The sequence below is a fragment of the Peromyscus leucopus genome, chromosome 16_21 (assembly GCF_004664715.2).
Source record: "Peromyscus leucopus breed LL Stock chromosome 16_21, UCI_PerLeu_2.1, whole genome shotgun sequence".
NCBI lineage: Eukaryota > Metazoa > Chordata > Mammalia > Rodentia > Cricetidae > Peromyscus > Peromyscus leucopus.
Window position 1 is genome coordinate 18,878,057 of NC_051084.1, and position 17,483 is coordinate 18,895,539.

A 17,483-nucleotide genomic window follows, 5' to 3' on the forward strand; every position below is an offset into this window, starting at 1 on the left:
TTTGGGAAAGGAGGAAGTTAAGCTTAATTGGCACATTCATCAAACAGGTAGCCTGGATGCTTAAGTCTGTTCTTAGAGAATACAGAAGTATCTCTGATAAGGTACTTTCCTCCATCTGGGTATGGACCTGGCCAGATGCTGCCAATGATGATAATTACAGGGAGGCTTGAACTGGGGTCCTGGCTATGCATAGCTATCAGCGCAGAAGGTTATCTAAATATTTCTAGAAGTGGTTAGGTAAGGAGTTAGAGGTCTATAAAGTTAGTAAGGATGTAAGAAAGGAGGGTCAAAGCTAAATTGTGTAAAGCTATTACTTAACATCCACCTGACCTAGGTAGTGTCTCCTTGTGGAATTTGCCTTAAACCAGGAGACTTGCATGTGGACTGTTACTACTAGTAGTCTTTGAAAGTGGCCAAGAGAGATATCTGATATCCAGCTAAAGCCTTTCCTGAGGCTGTTCTCCAAATACCTGGAATGTGTATTTCCAGAGAGTGATCAGTCCACACTGTTAGCCCTTCTTAGGGAAAAGTCAATTGGGAAAACTATGAAGGCACACATGATTTTCATAACAGAAGACAGCTGATATATAACAAGCCAAGTAACACCAAAAGCTCCTTGGAATTTGGCTTCCTCTGGAGGAAATCCTTGATCCCTCCAGGTAGTGACTTTGCCATAACCAGCTGAGTTCTTATGATATATTCCTGTGGTCCGCAGCACTAGTGAGGTTGCTTTTACTGTGTAATTTATAGCATGCTATTGAGCCTTTACAGTGAAGTATACATATAGGTCAGGAGAATTTGGGGAGTGACTGTGTTATCTAGACTATCAATAGTTCTGTAGTCCCAGATTTCAGCATGCTGCTATTGTTCTGACATTGTATTTGGCCTTCTTTAATTTTCACAGCAAAGCCCAATTGGCTAGTACCTTGGCCTTACTTTCCATATCTCTGGCACTGGCTCGCAGCCTGCCTCTACAGCTTGCTGACCATGTGTCCCTATAGTTTGGTCTGTTCTCCATCCAAGCCAGGCTGAGCCTCTGACCTTGCTCTTGGTTTCTGCCCTTCAGAAGACTGCATGCCTAGTTCTGCCCACATGTCAACAGCACCCTGTCTTCTGCACAGTTCTGCTTTATCTAGGAGGAGGCCATGTTTGCTTTTGTACCTTATGAGGGTGGAGGTTTCCACCTAACCTTATATCAAAGCTGTCTATGAACCTGTCTCCTCTCCTTATACTGTGTGACTTCTTGAAAATGTGCCAGCTGGCTCTACTGCCTGTCAGGAGGGTCCAGCCTGCATGACTTGAGCTGGGAGTGTGTGGTGGGTAGAACTCTTCTTAGTGCCCGCCCCCCTGCTGTCTCAGATAGGCCCCTTGAAAAGGATGATAGTGAGGATGTACAGCTCTGTGACATGTTACTGCCAGCTTCACTGGGGTTCTCCGTGGACATATGCATGATCTCTTTTGTCACAAGCAAGCTCATGTGCTGGGGATCCTGTTTGTAATCTGCTTCAGCAGCTCCTCTCCAGACTGTCTCTCATGAGGAATCTGTTGTGTTTTGTAATGCTGTCATGGTTACTTTTCTTGGTGCTGTGATAAAGTATTCTGACCATAGGGCTGGGGAGAGAGCTCAGTGGTTAAGAGCATTGGCTGCACTTCTAGAGAACTAGGGCTAGAATCCCAGCACCCACATGGCCCCTCACAACCACCTGTAACTCCTGTCCTAAGGAATCTGTTACCCGCTTCTGGCTTCCATGAGCTCAAGGCACATATGTAGTTTACAGACATACACATGGATAAAGCATCCATACACATAAGAAAATACATGGCCAAAGCAATAAGGAAGAAAGCATTTGTTTTGGTTCACTGTTCAAGAGTACAGTCTGTCATGGCGGGGAGCTTGGTGGTCATGGTGGCAGGAGCTTGAGGTATCGTGTCTGCAGCCAGGAGGCAGAGGATGAGAAATGCTATGCACAGCCAGTGTGCTCCTTTTCTCTGCTGTAGGACCAAAGCCTAAAGAATGGTGCTGCCCATTTTTAGGGTGAGTCTTCCCCACCTCAATTAGCATAATCAAGATAATCTGAAACCGACATGGTCAGAGGCTGACCCACTCAGGATATAATCCCAAACAGACATAGTCAGGGGCTGGCCCTCTCAGGACAGTCTCTCCTAGATGTGCCTGGAGGTTTGTCTTTTAGGTGATTATAGATTCTGTTTCAAAGTAACATACTGGTAGAAAGAGTTATTTTGGTTCATAGTTCATAATTTGTGATGGCTAATCTTGTTTATCAATTTTACACATCTGGGAAGAGAGATCCTCAGTTGAAGAATTTCTTCCATCAGATTAGCCCTGTGGACATACCTGTGGAATATTTTCTCCATTGCTAATTAATGTAGGAGGACCCAGTCAAATGTGAGTGGTACCAATCCCTTGGCAGGCAGGCCTGGGCTGTGTAAGAAGGTATCTAAAACGTGAGTCTGGGAGCAAGCCAGTCATTTCTCTGTAGTTTCCACTTCAGTTCCTGCTTGAGCTCCCACCTTAATGCCCCTAATGATGGACTGTGACCTGGAAGTGTAAGCCAAAGAAATCCTTCCCTTCCCCAAGTTGCTTTTGTTCAGTGTTTTATTCCAATAATAGAAAGCAAAGTAGAGAATAGTCCATCATAGGGGAAGGCATGGCATGAGTAGCTGCATGGTGGCAGGAACATGCTGCTGGGATTCCTAATATCTAAGCAAACCAAGAACTAGAAGAGGGCAGGAAGTGGTGTCGGTTGTGATTATTAAGGCCTACCCCTTCCTTAGGTTCCACTTGCCATAGGTAAGCGCTACCTTCTGAAAATTCTACTTACCTGTAGTTGAAAGTTTTCCTCTGTCCCACCTGGACTTGCAGCTGCTCAGACCCAAGTAAACACACAGAGACTTATATTACTTATAAATTGTATGGCTCAGTGGCCCAATGGCTCAGGCTTCTTGCTAGCTAGCTAGCTCTTTTATCTTAAATTAACCCATTTCTATTAATCTATGTTTTGCCACATGGTCCATGGCTTTACTGGTCTGCTGGCATCTTGCTCCTTGGGTGGCTGTCTGGTGCCTTCCCACATTCCGCTTTCCTCTTTCTGTCTCTTTCCTTAGATTTCCTGCCTGCCTCTAAGCTGCCTTGCCATAGGCCCAAACAGCTTTATTTATTAGCCAGTGGGAGCAACACATATTCACAGCATACAGAAACACATCCCAGAGCACTATCCTCCAAATGCTATCAGCTGGAGACCACATGTTCAAACATGTAAGCCTGTAGATGTAAAGCCTATGGTTTTACATCCTAACTCTAACTAGAACCAACTAGACCTCCCTTGCTTAGCATCAGATTTCATATTTTCCTCATCAGTTTCAGAAGGGAGCCTGCTGCTTGATGGCAGGAATGTCACACGCACAGAGACACTTGGTCAGAAACTGCTTGTCTTTGCTTTGGTGACTAAGGAGATGCGAGTGTTTCTTGTCCCTGTGAAGGTGGTGGTCTGTGCACGCTCCCCAATGTACTGCCTTTTCAAAGGTTTTCCTTCCTCAGCAGTATTACACTTTAATTCCCCACTCAGAAAGCTCTTGGCTCTTGAAAAGAAAAGTTGTTAAAACAAACCATAGGAGCAGACATGCACATTAGCCTAGGCCTTCAACAGTCATGGTCATCATTCTTACCGTCATCTACTTCTACATCTTGTTCCATGGAAGATCTTAAAGGCAAATGACATGCATGGAGATGTCATCCTCTATGGTGACATTTTCTTCTGGAATACTCCCTGAAAGGCCAATTTGAAGCTGCTTTACAGTAAACTTATTTTTTCCAAGTAGAAACAGTATACATTAAAAAGATGGTAAAGGTCTGGTACAGTAAGCATCGTCTATTGTCATTGTGAAGTGTTATATACTGTACACAATATCTGTGCTATAGTTTTATGTGACTGGGCAGTATAGTCAGTTTGTTTATACCAGCATTGTGACACATGAGTAAGGCAGTGTGCTGTGGCATTGCAGTGGCAGCTGGGACACAGGAATTTTTCAGTTCTTTTATAATTTATTTTTTACTGTGTTTCCCAGGCTGACCTTGAAATCCTAGGCTCAAGCAATTCTCTTCTGGCTCAGCTCCATTATAATTTGATGGGACTTCTGTGGTCTGTTACTGACTGAAACATTGTTAGGTGGTATCTGTATCTCATAACTAAACCTCAGAATATATAGAATGTTTACATATATATGTAATAAACTAAACTTCACAGAGAAGAATCAGTGAACTTAGAAGGAAAAATTGATAAATATGCAATCATATGAGCTGCTGTAGTATTCCTTTTTTAATAATTTGTAGATCACATTCACACACAGAAAAGTACTCAGGGTTTTAATGACACATATCAGGTTCAGTCACATGGTCACTATAGAAAAACTGTAGCCAATAGACAGTATATATTCCATTAGCCCGTGCTAAGGATTAAGCTCAGGGCTTTTCCCTTGGTAAACAAGTGCTCTATCACTGAACTCTCCCTTGGTTATGGAGATGAATTTTTGGTTCTGTACCCCACGATGCTCTGGAAGTTGAAATCCTCTTGTATCTACCTCTGCCTCCCAAGTACTGGGGTTATTAGGTATGCACTACCACTCCTGTGACACTGGTTACATTTTGATTGTGAAACCTTGCATTTTGGATAAAAGTCACTTGGTCTTGCTGTAGTTATGTATTTCTGGATTTAATTTGCTGGTGTTTTATTGTGATTTGTGTTTATGAGGTATTTTTCTCAGGCTTCTGTGAGGTTTTTATATGGCTTTGGTGTCAGACTATTACTGGCCTCATTAAATGTTGTAGAATGGAAGGGACACCGCATACCCTTTTCTCATATGATCTTTGGAAGAGTTGGTGAAGGACTGGTGTCTTAGTTAGGGTTTCTATTGCTGTGATGAAACACCATAACCAAAAAGCAAGTTGGGGAGGAAAGAGTTTATTAGGTTATGACTTCCAGATCATAGTCCATCTCTGGAGGAAGTCAGAACAGGAACTCAAGCAGGCAGGAACTGGAGGCAGGAGCTGATGAAGAGACCTAGCTTGCTTCCCCTGGCTTGCTCAGCCTGCTTTCATACAGAACCCAGGACCACAAGACCACGGATGGCACCAGCCACCACGGGCTGGGCCCTAATTGATCACTAATTCAGAAAATGCCTTACAGCTGGATCTCATGGAGGCGTTTCCTCAACGAGGCTCCTCCCTCTGATGACTCTGGCTTGTGTCAATTTGACACAGAAAACCAGCCAGTACAACTGGTGTTCATTCTTTTTAAAACATTTGTCAGAATTTACCAGAAAGCCACCTGGGGAAGTTTTTTTTTTTTTCCTGTTTCAAGTTTATTTATATTTTCTAGAGGGTTTTTTTTTTTTGGGGGGGGGTTATGTTTATAGGAATTTGCTAATTTCTTCTATCTTGTTGGTACAAAATATTCATTGTGTTTCCTTGTTCTTTTTATCTTCGTAAGTTTAGTAGTAATGTCCTTCATATCTTGATTTTAGTCCTCTCTTGTTTTATTAGTTTAGGGACAGGGTTGTCAGTGATCTTTCCAAGGAAGAACCAACTTTTGGCCTTGTGTTCCTGTCCTGTCTTTACTTCTTATTCTAATATTTACAGTTCCTTATGGCTATATTTGGTTTAATTCTCTCTCCCTTTTTTGTTTTTTTGTTTCTGGAGGTAGACACTTCATTCACTGAGTTGCCATTCTTCTTTGTCAAATGCAGGTGTTTTCGCTGCGGGGAACCCCTGCTCTACCCTCTGGTAGCTGGCTGCTGGCTCCTGACCCTGAGCTCCTGTTGAAGCTGGGAAGGGGATGAGAATAGGGTAAGCTAAACATACCACAGAACATCCCGGACTTACCACAATCCAGTTGTTTTTCTTGAATAAATGACGCTTGGATTTCTCCATGCTTTTATCTCCAGAGTTCTTAAACAGTTAATTGGGAAGACTTTTGCTTTGTCTATGTGGAAGAGGGAATGCTGAAGTGGTTATTGCTCTTTCATTCCCACCACTGTCAGCTACCTGTGTAGCTTATACTTAAGAGTTAGTAAACAAGAATGGGATTCCTGTAAGGTGTTTTATGGAAATGGATTATACTGGCTTACAAATGTCACAATGAAATGAATTATATAGTTTGCTAGTCAATGTTAGGAAAGAGCAGCAGTGCAGGCCTGCTGATGACAATGTCACACATTCTCAGGAGCCGAGGACATTAAAACTGGGTGGCTCTAGGGTAGAGCCCACTACTTTCAGAGCTGCTAGAGAGTCTGGAGCCAAATTCCTCAAAAGGAGGCTCAGCTACCAGAGAAAGTGCACTGGTGTCCATGTCCAGGCAGGGTGTGGAGGCCAGGAGCATCTGCAGTGCCTCAGCTGGGGCTGCCTGAGCACTCAAGTCTTCGCTGTGAGCAAGGTCAGTTGTTCCTTGTGTCCGGGCCTGTATTTGATGCTGACGAAAGGGATTGTTTCTGCAGGGGAAAGCTCCTGGGTAGCTATACCTGAGGCAGGCAGGGAGCAGCTAGATTTGCTATTGCTTAGGAAGTTAAGATAGCCCTAGAGCTGCGTGGCAAGAGAATCTGTACTCTTGAAGCAGAGTACGAACAAATATTTTCGTTGTGAGTTCCTCAGTCATGACACCATGTCTGGGAGCCAAAAGAGGGCCAGATTCTAAGGTAAAATTTACCACGTGTCAAGGTTCAAAGGCCAGTAAAAGGAAATGGTAACTTGTAGTCAAATGATCAGCAGGCACAATATTTACCGTTTGGCAAATGAGTTAGGAGAAATGGCAAATGTTTTTAATATCTGAGAGGCTTTTATACTGGAACACTCACTACTGTTTGTACTGTAAGATTCAATAGGTTATATACTAATCTGAAGTTTGTGTCCCTGTTAGTGAAGTCTTCTCTTCCATACATTGGCTGTGAAAACATACTAATCTAAGTGTGTCACTATTAGTGAATTCTTCTCTTCAATGCATTGGCTGTGAAAGCATGTAAAAATGTGGTGACCACAGACTTTATGGCTGAATTTAGATCTTTGAAGATGCTGACATACATCACCTTGTAACTACTCTTGTAGGGCCATGGTAGCCTCACTTGCTGCCTTTGGTACTTTTGATACATGGATAACCTTGGTGACCCAGAAATTCTATCTTCAATCATTAGAGAGCAGGCTGCTCATGTTAGATCAGCTAGCTGGTGAGCTAGGCCACTTATTGCATATTCTGAGATGGTTTAGACCTAGAGTTCTATCTGATCTACGTTTCAGAGTTGAAATGGATGATTCTTACTGTCTTGCATGCTGAGATAATTACAGCTTGGCCAGAGGTCCCAGTCAATGGAAGCTTTGTGGTAGCTTCAAGCATTTGAGTGTGTCTTGTTTACTGGTGACCCACCCCCTTCAACCTGGCAGAGAGTAGTAATAGAGTCTAAACTCTTCGGCTCAGGCATGTCCATGAGTATTTCTGGTGAGAATTGGAGGCAGACCTTTATATACTGAGTTCACAGTGGTTTTCATCCCTGCTCCCATGTTACCACGATTAGATTCATTTAAAAATAATTCTGGGTTGAAAATCCCTGAATTTCTTCTCTGTAGTGTGCTCAGCTACATTTGTTGGATCTTCAGTGTGACTTTCTTTTTTGTGCTCCTCACATTCTCACTTCCTTACATATTCTTGTCAGATCTTGAGCAAGTATTTCAAAATAGGAGCCCAGCTACCAGCAAGCTCAGAGTGAGGTCAGGCCTGCCATCCTAGACAGAGCCAGTACCCAGGCATCACTTTTTAACCATCTCCCCGACTTAGAACTTGAGAAGATTTGTAATACTTGTGTTTGGGCCATGAAGCGCCGAGCCGGAGAGTACCCCAGGATGGCTGTAAAAATCAGGTTTCCAGAGGGCTCATTGTTCATCTGTATGAGAAACTTTAAAAACATTTATGAACTTTTGAAAATTTCCACCCTTCTGAATTTACCTCTAGGATATAATCAGAGAAACACCAATTTTATGTACAGAAAATACTCATTATAATATTAACTTAAATAATTAACAGTTGGAAGTAAGTCAAATGCCCCAAAATAATAGAGTATTAAGTAAACGAGTTATTGTATTTCTATAACACTATGGATTATTAGATTGCAGTTAGTGTTTATAGAACTGATTCATGACATGAAAAAAATCCACCTAGTACACTGGTACATGTGAATAGCATGTGTAAACAATAGTGAATGTAATATAAAGTGGCTGTGTGTATGTATGTATGGTATATGTACATGAAGTTATGAATTTTGAAAGCCTCAGAAGTACAGCTAAGGCTTCAGGTGTCCTGCTGAGAGGTGGGGTCAGTGTTGCTGAGTTTCATACATTTCTGAATTTTTCTCAATGGGCTCATGTTACTTTTATATTCATGGGAGAAAGAACATATGTTTTTATTATTAGAGAATAATTATGTAACTATTAACCTGGTCTTTGAGTCCTTATAAGGATGTTTTTTCTAAGCATAAAGCAGTCTTAAGTAACAGATGTTTGATTTTCATAGACAGGTTTCTTTGAGCCACAACAAATATTAAAAGGCTAAAAAGGTATATGCTAAAATTACATATATACACAACCCATTCTGAGGGGATATACAGTTGATGTCATTTTGTTTTAAAACATGTTAATTATGAGAAAATACTTAGGGAAAACCATGTGCTGTCAGCCCTTCTGTGTGGGAATTGGGGGTACTTTGAAGTGTATTTCTTGTGCTTTCCAGTGGTTTGCCAGGCCTCCACACACACAACAGGCATGCATTCCACCATGGCCCATGCTAATGGAGAGCAGGCTGTGAGGGTATGGCCTGCTGTCTGTGCAGGGTCTGCTTGTATGGTGGTGGGGCCAGATGACCTTTAAGGGTCTGGGGCAGACCTGGGCACAGCTGATTTCTCTGTCACTGATTGCCAGGTGGTAGGCTGTTTGGAAAATCTGGCAGATATTTTTAGGCAATACTGGTGAGTAGGCAGATAGACTGAGTCTGGTGATGAGGAATGACCCACTCTGAAAGCTAGAAAACTACAAGTGAGGAAGTTTACAATTTTAACCTAAGTCTACACACTGACACCAAATCAAAAACTTCTTTTTAAATCATTGGAAGCTTATCATGCATCTATATCTACACTACCTGAAGTATGATCTAGTGTAAGTAGGAAAATAAAACAACCACAACAAAAAATTATGTCCTCTCTAGATGTGGCCAGGTGTGTGGAGAAGGCCCTGAATTTCTCCATGGAGAGATTGCTCAGGCCTGAAAATCTGCATGGTGGGAAGGGCCACACAGGATGATGCCAGGCCTGCACCAGCTAGTCCTCTCAGGTCTGCATCCTCCCACCTCCACAGATGCGTCATGGCCACACATTGTCCTCACAGTGCTATTTTTTGAGCTGGAGGAGTAAACAAGCTCATCCCCAACTATTTCCTTCTCTGTTCCTCTGAGGCTTAGAGTGCTAATTATTTAGAAATGGTAATTGTACCAGTGAATCTGTGATGGGAATTGAGTTGGAACATCATTGCCTGTCCTCCCCCAATAGAAACCCTTTTAAGCCCCAGCTTGTCCTCCTCCTGAATCTTGTCAGCACCCCAGTACTCTCGTCCTAGGCTGCTGTTGGAGGCATGGTAATGAGATACTCCGCAGAAGGAGTCAAGGTCGCCCCCTTCCTGAAGTCAGATCTTCACTGTGTCTGCTTATTTTGGGGGTTTCTTTATAGAGACCCATGAAAACCTCAGTGCCTGCAGACACGTTTAGCAAAAATGCCACCCATGAGTGCCTAGGGACCACATTTCCAGATGTGTCCATTCATAGTATACCTCGTCCAGTCCCAAGGCATCAATGCGACCTTTGGAGTGGTAGGCTAAAACTGCCCAGAGGGCAGTCCACAGGGCAGTCCACAGGGCAGTCCACAGGGCAGTCCACAGGGCTGCCCTCACTGTGCTGGCCTCTCCCCGTGTGACACTTGTTCATCCCCTCCTCAGGGGAAAGCTCCAGAAGCCTGTATTGTATCAGAAGGAGCCTCAATCTTACCCTGGCATGACATGAACACAAAAGCCCGTGAAAGATGTTAGCTGTGCCACTGAAAACGTGCAAATAACAAAGGCATATTAGATGTATGATTGTGTGGTGTAGTAGAGTGTGGTGCCAGAGGCCACAGCAGGGGAAATCTGGTGTTAGGTTGGAACTTCAAAGGGTTTAGAAGAAATCCCCTTCCTTAGGTTGCTGTATGTTTTGGCTGGTAGGACATAGAGGACATAGCCATATGTAGAAGGAAATCTGCTCTTGGTACACATGCTGGTTAGAATATTGCACTATGCCACAAAACTGTATGCCCAAAGTAGGAAATTACAGATAAGAACTCAAGGAAGGTAGCATGATTATCAGTGCTGTTCTCAAGTTCCCTAATGGTATAGCACTTTCCTTTTACCTTTGCCTTACCATTAGTCTCTGTTTTAGAAATATTATCCTGATGAAAGCATTCTGTATGGATGAGTGCTGAGGTGTATATATAAACCCGTGCCAGTGCAAGAGCCTGGCTCAGTTTGTGCCGCCTGGATGCCCTTAGCACCAAGTGCATGCAGGAGTTTGCAGAGACCAGAAAAGGCATCAGATCCCCTGGAACTGGAGTTACAGGTGGTCGTTAGTTGTCATATGGGTCCTGGGGACTGAACTGGGGTCCTCTGCAAGGTCAGTCAGTACTTTTAACCACTGGACCACCTCTCCACTCTCCGTTCTTACATTCTCTTAAAGGTCTTACTTGCATGTCATGCTAGGGTCTTGCTTGCTGGCTCCTCATGTATGACTTCACATCAAAGTACATAAAGAACCTTTGGTCCATATCCAATGGCAGCGTGAGTTACGTCCTTTTCGTCTATCTGCAGAGACATGATTTAACATAGGCGTGTCCTCCTTTTCTGTTACCATCTCCAAAGCCAGCTGACCTGATGGATGGTCCAGCAGGGGCCTTATGGTACTGCATATACCTGTAGAAGAATAGCCAGTGAACAACAGGAGCGGAGAGGACCCGGCCCACAGCAGCATACATTCATCCTGGGTTCTGAATTGTGGCCCCTGACTCCAGTGTGCAAACTACCTTGAGATGATTAAAAAATTTCAGTTTTTTTATTTTTGAAATTAAAATATGATTACATTGTTTCTCCTTTCCCTTTTCACCCTCCAACTCTTCTTGTGTTACCTTCCTTTCTTGTTCTCTCAGATTCATGATCCTCTGACCTTTTATTCTTCAGTTGTTGTCACACACACACACACACACACACACACACACCCTGCTTAGTCCATATAATGTTACTTGTATGTCTGTGACCTCAGGGCTGACCACCTGATATTGGATAACCAAACAGAGGGCGTTTTCCTGGGGAGGACTAGTTCTCTTGCTCTCAGCATTTCTTAGTTGCTTTATTTAGATACCCTTTTTTTCCCTCTAAGGCTTATAAAGGTTGTTTTCAAAGTTTTTAGCAGGAGACTTGTTTTTAAGCAGTCTTTCAGAGAAAACCCATGCAACCATAATAGCCACTAATATTAATGGAGCACCTGATTTGCGCTGGCTATCTCGACTTGAATATCTCCATTAGTGCTTGGCTCAGTCTCCATAGTGCTCCTTGAGATGGCCATTGCTGTTTCCCTCCCCTCCTGAGGCTTAGAGAGTGAAAGAACTCTCATGTTATCTTGGTCGCAAGTGCTAGGCCAAATCTGACTCCATGGTGGCGAGATGAGAGCTCCCAGAGCTTACCTCCCACTGCGCCTGACAGCAGACCTGTGAGGCTGTGGAGAGCTCAGCAGTCACAAACCACTGACCTCCCCACACTGTCACAACAGAAGAGTGGTCACTTATTCATAAGCTTCCCACAAGAGCTGACACGAAAGTCTGGGGACTTGTGACACATGTAGTACTGGAGTCCTGACTATTATGCACAGAGATTTTATTGGCAAATTGCTGGAGCAATGACTCCTTTGTTCTTTCATTCACGTGTGTGCCTGATGTTCCTGGGAAAGGCTGGGCACTACTCCAGCATGTTGACATCCTTGTGGAGGACAGAAAACATAACTGTAATCAGCTAATGCATTATATTGCATGTCAGATGGTAAAAAGACATCAAGAAATCTCCCAAGAAGGGAGAATGTAATGTTGGTTGCTGCCTAGGCTGGTTAGGACAGCCTCTGGGATGGTGGGTATTCGAGGAAGGCCTTGCAGGAGGTCCTGGAGTGAGTCTGACGGAGCTGGTAGATGAAGGGTTCTGTGCCCATGGGAACTGGCACAAAGGCTCTTGGGGACATGCCTGGTGTATTCACTGGTCTTCAAGGTGACATTATGGCAGGAGCAGTATGTGCAGGGGCATGAAGTAGAAGTGAGGTCAAGGTGGTATCAGGGTACTTTGTCAGGTGCTTTGCAGGGTCTCCTAAGACTAGCTCTTAGTCTGCATAGAGCAGGGGCTGAGAATAGAACATGTGGGGCGAATGTGGAACACGGTGCTGTGAGCCTGCTTCTCTCTGTGCTAGGTCACCTGCTTTGTAAATGGGTGCTGTTAATGATACTTGTTTCTTAGAGGATACACAAACAAGTCCCCATTGCCGGAAGACCACCTTTATAACAGTGCCAATTGCATCTAATTTTCACAGAAATCTCCAGGGAAGACCTCTGGATCTCCGGCATATAAACATCTTCTATTTGTTAGGCCTTTCCCCTCACATTTTTATGCCAGTTCATTCTCCTGGCAGATGGAAGCCTCGAGTTTTGATCTGGCCTCCCATGTTGGAAATAAAGCAGGGTGCTGGGCTGGAATCCATCATAGTTACCTCAGCCGTCTGCTCTACACAGTGGGCTCAAAGCTAGCGACAAAGCAGCCAGGCTGAGAGGCTGGGTAAGCTGCACAGTGTGAGCCATCAAGGCTGTGAGCAAATGGATTCTGGTGGGCTGCTGCAGGCAGATTCTGGAAGCTCCCAAAGGCCTTAGTCAAGTAGAGGCAGGAGCTTTTTAGTGGGCACCTGTGGCCTCTACTGTGAGTCAGGAGGGAGCTGTTCCGGGTACTGAGCTGCTAGGAACAGAATGGCTTTTCTGCCATGGGTGATGTTGATTGGGCACTATAGTTGCTTCCGGTGGGATTCCTGGCTGGTGTGCCAAACCAGAACAGAGCCCATCTGCAGCGATGCTTCCTAGGAAGAAGCGGTAGCTTTGGAAACACTTGGCTTCCATTTCAACACCCCTCAGACTTCCCTATTTCCCCAGAGCCAGATGGATGCTGTCCTCCGTGGAGAAGCCCAGGCGGGTCCTTCCTGGGTTATGCGCCTGCAGTCCCATGTAGTTCATAGACAAAGACTGATCCCACTGCTCCTCGGCCACCCCCTGTCCCATCTCAGATCCCCACTGCCCCTCGGCCACCCCCTGTCCCATCTCAGATTCCCACTGCCCCTCGGCCACCCCCTGTCCCATCTCAGATCCCCACTGCTCCTCAGCCACCCCCTGTCCCATCTCAGATCCCCACTGCTCCTCAGCCACCCCCTGTCCCATCTCAGATCCCCACTGCCCCTCGGCCACCCCCTGTCCCATCTCAGATTCCCACTGCCCCTCGGCCACCTCCTGTCCCATCTCAGATCCCCACTGCCCCTCGGCCACCCCCTGTCCCATCTCAGATCCCCACTGCCCCTCGGCCACCCCCTGTCCCATCTCAGATCCCCACTGCCCCTCGGCCACCCCCTGTCCCATTTCAGACAGAGCTCTTTTTTCTTCACGTATACTGAAGTCAGAGAACTGAGAAAAATAACAAGTCCTTTGTTAAAGTTATATTTGTCCTTTGTTCTTTTAATACTAAGTTGCTTATTTGCTTTTTTGTATTTATTCAGATTATTTTGAGAATTGACAGAATTGGGAACATTTGAAATTATGAAAACAGTTTCAACTCGTCTCTTTACTACAGATGGAGCTTTTGGCCCCTTCTTGTCTTGATCCGGGTGGTGACTGGCCCCAGCTTCTCAGCTTGCAGTCATCACCCAGGCTCTTCACTTTGCTGTGTGCTGAGGGTCATTTAGACAGAGGGACACAGGGCCGTGGGGAGGCTGCACGGCGGTGCACACCGCCTTCGGAGTCTTGGGCCAGGGTTTGGCTGTGCCCTGGACCTGGCCAGTCCCTGCAGCCCTCCTGCAGACTGACCTGCCTCTGCCACTCCTGTTTCTCCCTCACATTCCCATGGAGTCAAATGTCAGGCTCCGCTAAGGGCTACACAGCAGCACTTCTCTGTCCTTTCCCGGGCCAGGGTTCAAATCACTTCTAGCCCTTCTTGTTCCTGTACTGTAGAGCTATGTGCTCTAGCCTTGGGTAAGGTCACCTCCTGTTTTCTTAGGGATATGTTCATGCGACCCCAACACTATCTGTCTGTCTCCTGTGCCCTGTCTACTAGCTGACCACTTCCATTGGCACCCGAGATGGCGCAGACTCCATGTGCCCCCTTTTCGGAGACTCTGTCTTGCTGTGTCACATTGGTTGGCCTCGGACTCATTATCCCCCTCCTCAGTCTAAGTGCTGGGTTGACAGGTGTGCACCAGCACCCCAGGCTTGAAGCCTGCCCTTGACTTAGAAAAGAAAAGAACAAACTCCAATGGCAGACAAAATTTATAATGAGCCCTGTCACTGTCACTTCCTGCTCCTTCTCTTCTTGTTTTTAAAAACCAGCCAGCTAAAAGGGGGCTAACGATGTAGCTCAGTGGTAGAGCTCTTGCCTAGTGTGTGTGATGCCCTAAATGTGGTCTTTTTGTTTGTTTGTTTTGTTTTTCTCTTTCTTTTTTGTTTTTTTCAGAGTTTCTCTGTGTAACAGCCCTAGCTGTCCTGGAACTCACTTTGTAGCCCAGGCTGGCCTCAAACTCACAGAGATCTGCCTGCCTCTGCCTCCCTAGTGCTGGGATTAAAGGCGTGCGCTGCCACTACCTAGCATGTGATGCCCTAAATGTAATTCCCAGCATTCACAAACAAAAATGACCAACCAACCAACTAACCAACCACTAACTTAGGGCTGGAGAGATTGCTCGGCAGTTAAGAGCACTTGCTGCTCTTTCGGGAGTTCCCAGCACCTATATCCGGCAATTCACAGCACCTGTATCTCCAACTCCAGGAGATCGGGCACTCTCTTCTGTCCTCCATGGCATCACACACATGTGCACATACAGACACAGACACGTAAATGAATAATAAAAATAAATCTTTTAAAAAAATCACTAATATGCTAGACATGTGTAGTGCCTTTGTGAATGTGTATACATGTATGCATGGGTGTAGTATACATATTTAGGTGTATAAGCATACATGTGTATTGTGTATGCATTATACACACGCGCACACACACACACACACACACACACACACACACACACACACACACGGTTCATGTGTATTCCTGTTATGTGTATGTGCTGAGGGGAACTAAGTGTCTTCTTCTGAGTCTCAGGACTCAATGGTGTTATTTGGAATAGGCAGTAAGAATGGAGTTGAAGCAGGAAATGGATGGAAAGCATATTTGAGAAAGAGTCTCCTGCTTAACTTAACTCCCTTTCAGCCTGGCGGAAGAGTGAGAACCCTGTCCTAGAAGTGACCTAGGAGCTTGTGGGCATGGTAGGGGAGCATCCCAGGCTGAAAGGAGGGGTTTTGGATTTGGAAACCTAGGATTGCTATAGGAGAGAAAGGGCTTCTAGAGTGAACAAGTCCAGATGGAGGGTGTCCTGTAGATCTGAAGGCACTTGGACCAATGACTGACTTTGGAGAGGAATTATATAGAGTGTGTAGAAAGACAAGCAAGTCAAACTCGGAGATATGGGGAGGATTTAGTACTACTAGGTGAAGAGAGTAATGGTCACCGTTGAGGATGGGGACATTGGGGTGGGGGCTCAGGAGAGTTAAGCTCAACCTCACAGAAGGAATTGCAGTGTAGGGTATTATCTGTTCAAGTCCAGGATAGCAATACGGACTCCATAACTAGAAATGCAGAGCTAGATAGATATCAACAAAACAAAACAAAACAAAAACAAACAACAAGAAAGAGGTTATGTGGGGCACAGAAGCAAGGCAGGTACTGAGGCCACTATTGCTCACGAGAAGCTTTGTACAGTTATTTAATTTTTAAATTTATGTTTAACTAGGCGGAGCCAGGGGAACTCTGTCAAAGAGGAGGAGGAGGAGGAGGGATTGGTTGTAGGAACCAGAGGGGTCAAGGACACCACAAGAACACAGCCCAGAGAATCAACTAAGCAGGACTCCTAGGGGCTCACAGAGACTGAAGGGACAATCACAGACCCTGGGTGGGTCTGACCTAGGTCCTCTGCATTGATGCTATGGTTTTATAGCTGGGTGTTCTTGTGGGACTCCTAACAGTGGGAGCGGGGGATGTCTCTGACTCTTTTACCTGCTTTTAGGACCGTTTTTCTTCCTGCTGGGTTGCCTAGTCCAGCCTTGATAGGAGAGTCTGTCTCTAGTCTTATTGTAACTTGTTATGCCATGTTCAGTTGCCATCCCTAGGAGGCCAGCCCTTTTATTGAAGAGAAACAGAGGAGGAGTGGATCTGGGGGAGAAGGAAGGTGGGGGTGGGTGGGAGGAGTGGAAGGAGGGGAAACTGTGGTTGGGATGTAATGTATGAGAGAATAAAAAAATAAAATAAGGTTTAAACTTACTATGCTTGAGAGATCCAAAAAATTATATGTTTATAGCTTTATGAAAAATGAACATTAAAGGGCCATAGCAAATGTTTTAGAAAAAAATCAGGAAATTAAAGCCTCCTAAGTTTTCTTTCCTTGCGTTTCCTGCCAGGGCAGAACTCAGTCACAGTCGCCACAGTTGTGGGGAGGGCTCCTCACTCCCACCCCACACGGCCTGACTTCCATCATGCAGAATATGAGGACACGGAGTTCTGCAGGTCTGGCCCCCACACCCTTCATCAGGATTCTCTTTCTGAGGCTCCTAGACTTGACTCTCCTGGTTTCCTCCATGTTTATGGAGTCACCTCCTCCTCACTGTCCTTATTGTGCTCATGAGTCCACATGTTGGGCACAGTTCTTACCCAGCACTCAGGGAGACTACTGAGGTCTTACGCCTGATAGGGGATAAAATGGATCTACAGTTTTGTGTTGTACTTTTTCTACTGCCTAGCGTTCTGTGAAATGTTCTACCTCGTCTGCACTGAAGGCCTTTTTGGAGGCCTGTGTTGTTTCTTCTGTATGGATGTAGGCACGGTTGTTGGATCATTACCCCTTTGCACACTGTTCCTCCCCAGCAGTGTTGAGATAAGCATCCTGGTGCTCAGCTTCTCTCTGCTGTGGGCCCTGTGCCTGCATGTTGAATTCCTTAGATGGAGAGGGTGGCCACAACATAGAACTGCCAGAGTGGTCTAGGTTGCTAGTTCTTTCCAGCCTTAGGCCAGTCAAACTTGA

General features: G+C 45.1%; 1 protein-coding gene across 14 annotated transcripts in view; it reads left to right on the forward strand.

Moving 5' to 3' along the window:
• Pcbp3 (poly(rC) binding protein 3) overlaps window positions 1–17,483 on the forward strand; it is a 207,491-nt gene that overhangs the window by 61,304 nt on the left and 128,704 nt on the right. For 13 of the 14 annotated variants that reach the window (XM_028874296.2, XM_028874297.1, XM_028874300.2 and 10 more), the window contains exon 2: window positions 5,764–5,863. The exons of the other annotated variant lie outside the window; for it this stretch is intronic. The gene's annotated coding sequence lies outside the window, so the exon portion shown is untranslated. The remainder of the gene's footprint in view (window positions 1–5,763; window positions 5,864–17,483) is intronic. 14 annotated transcript variants of the gene reach the window in all.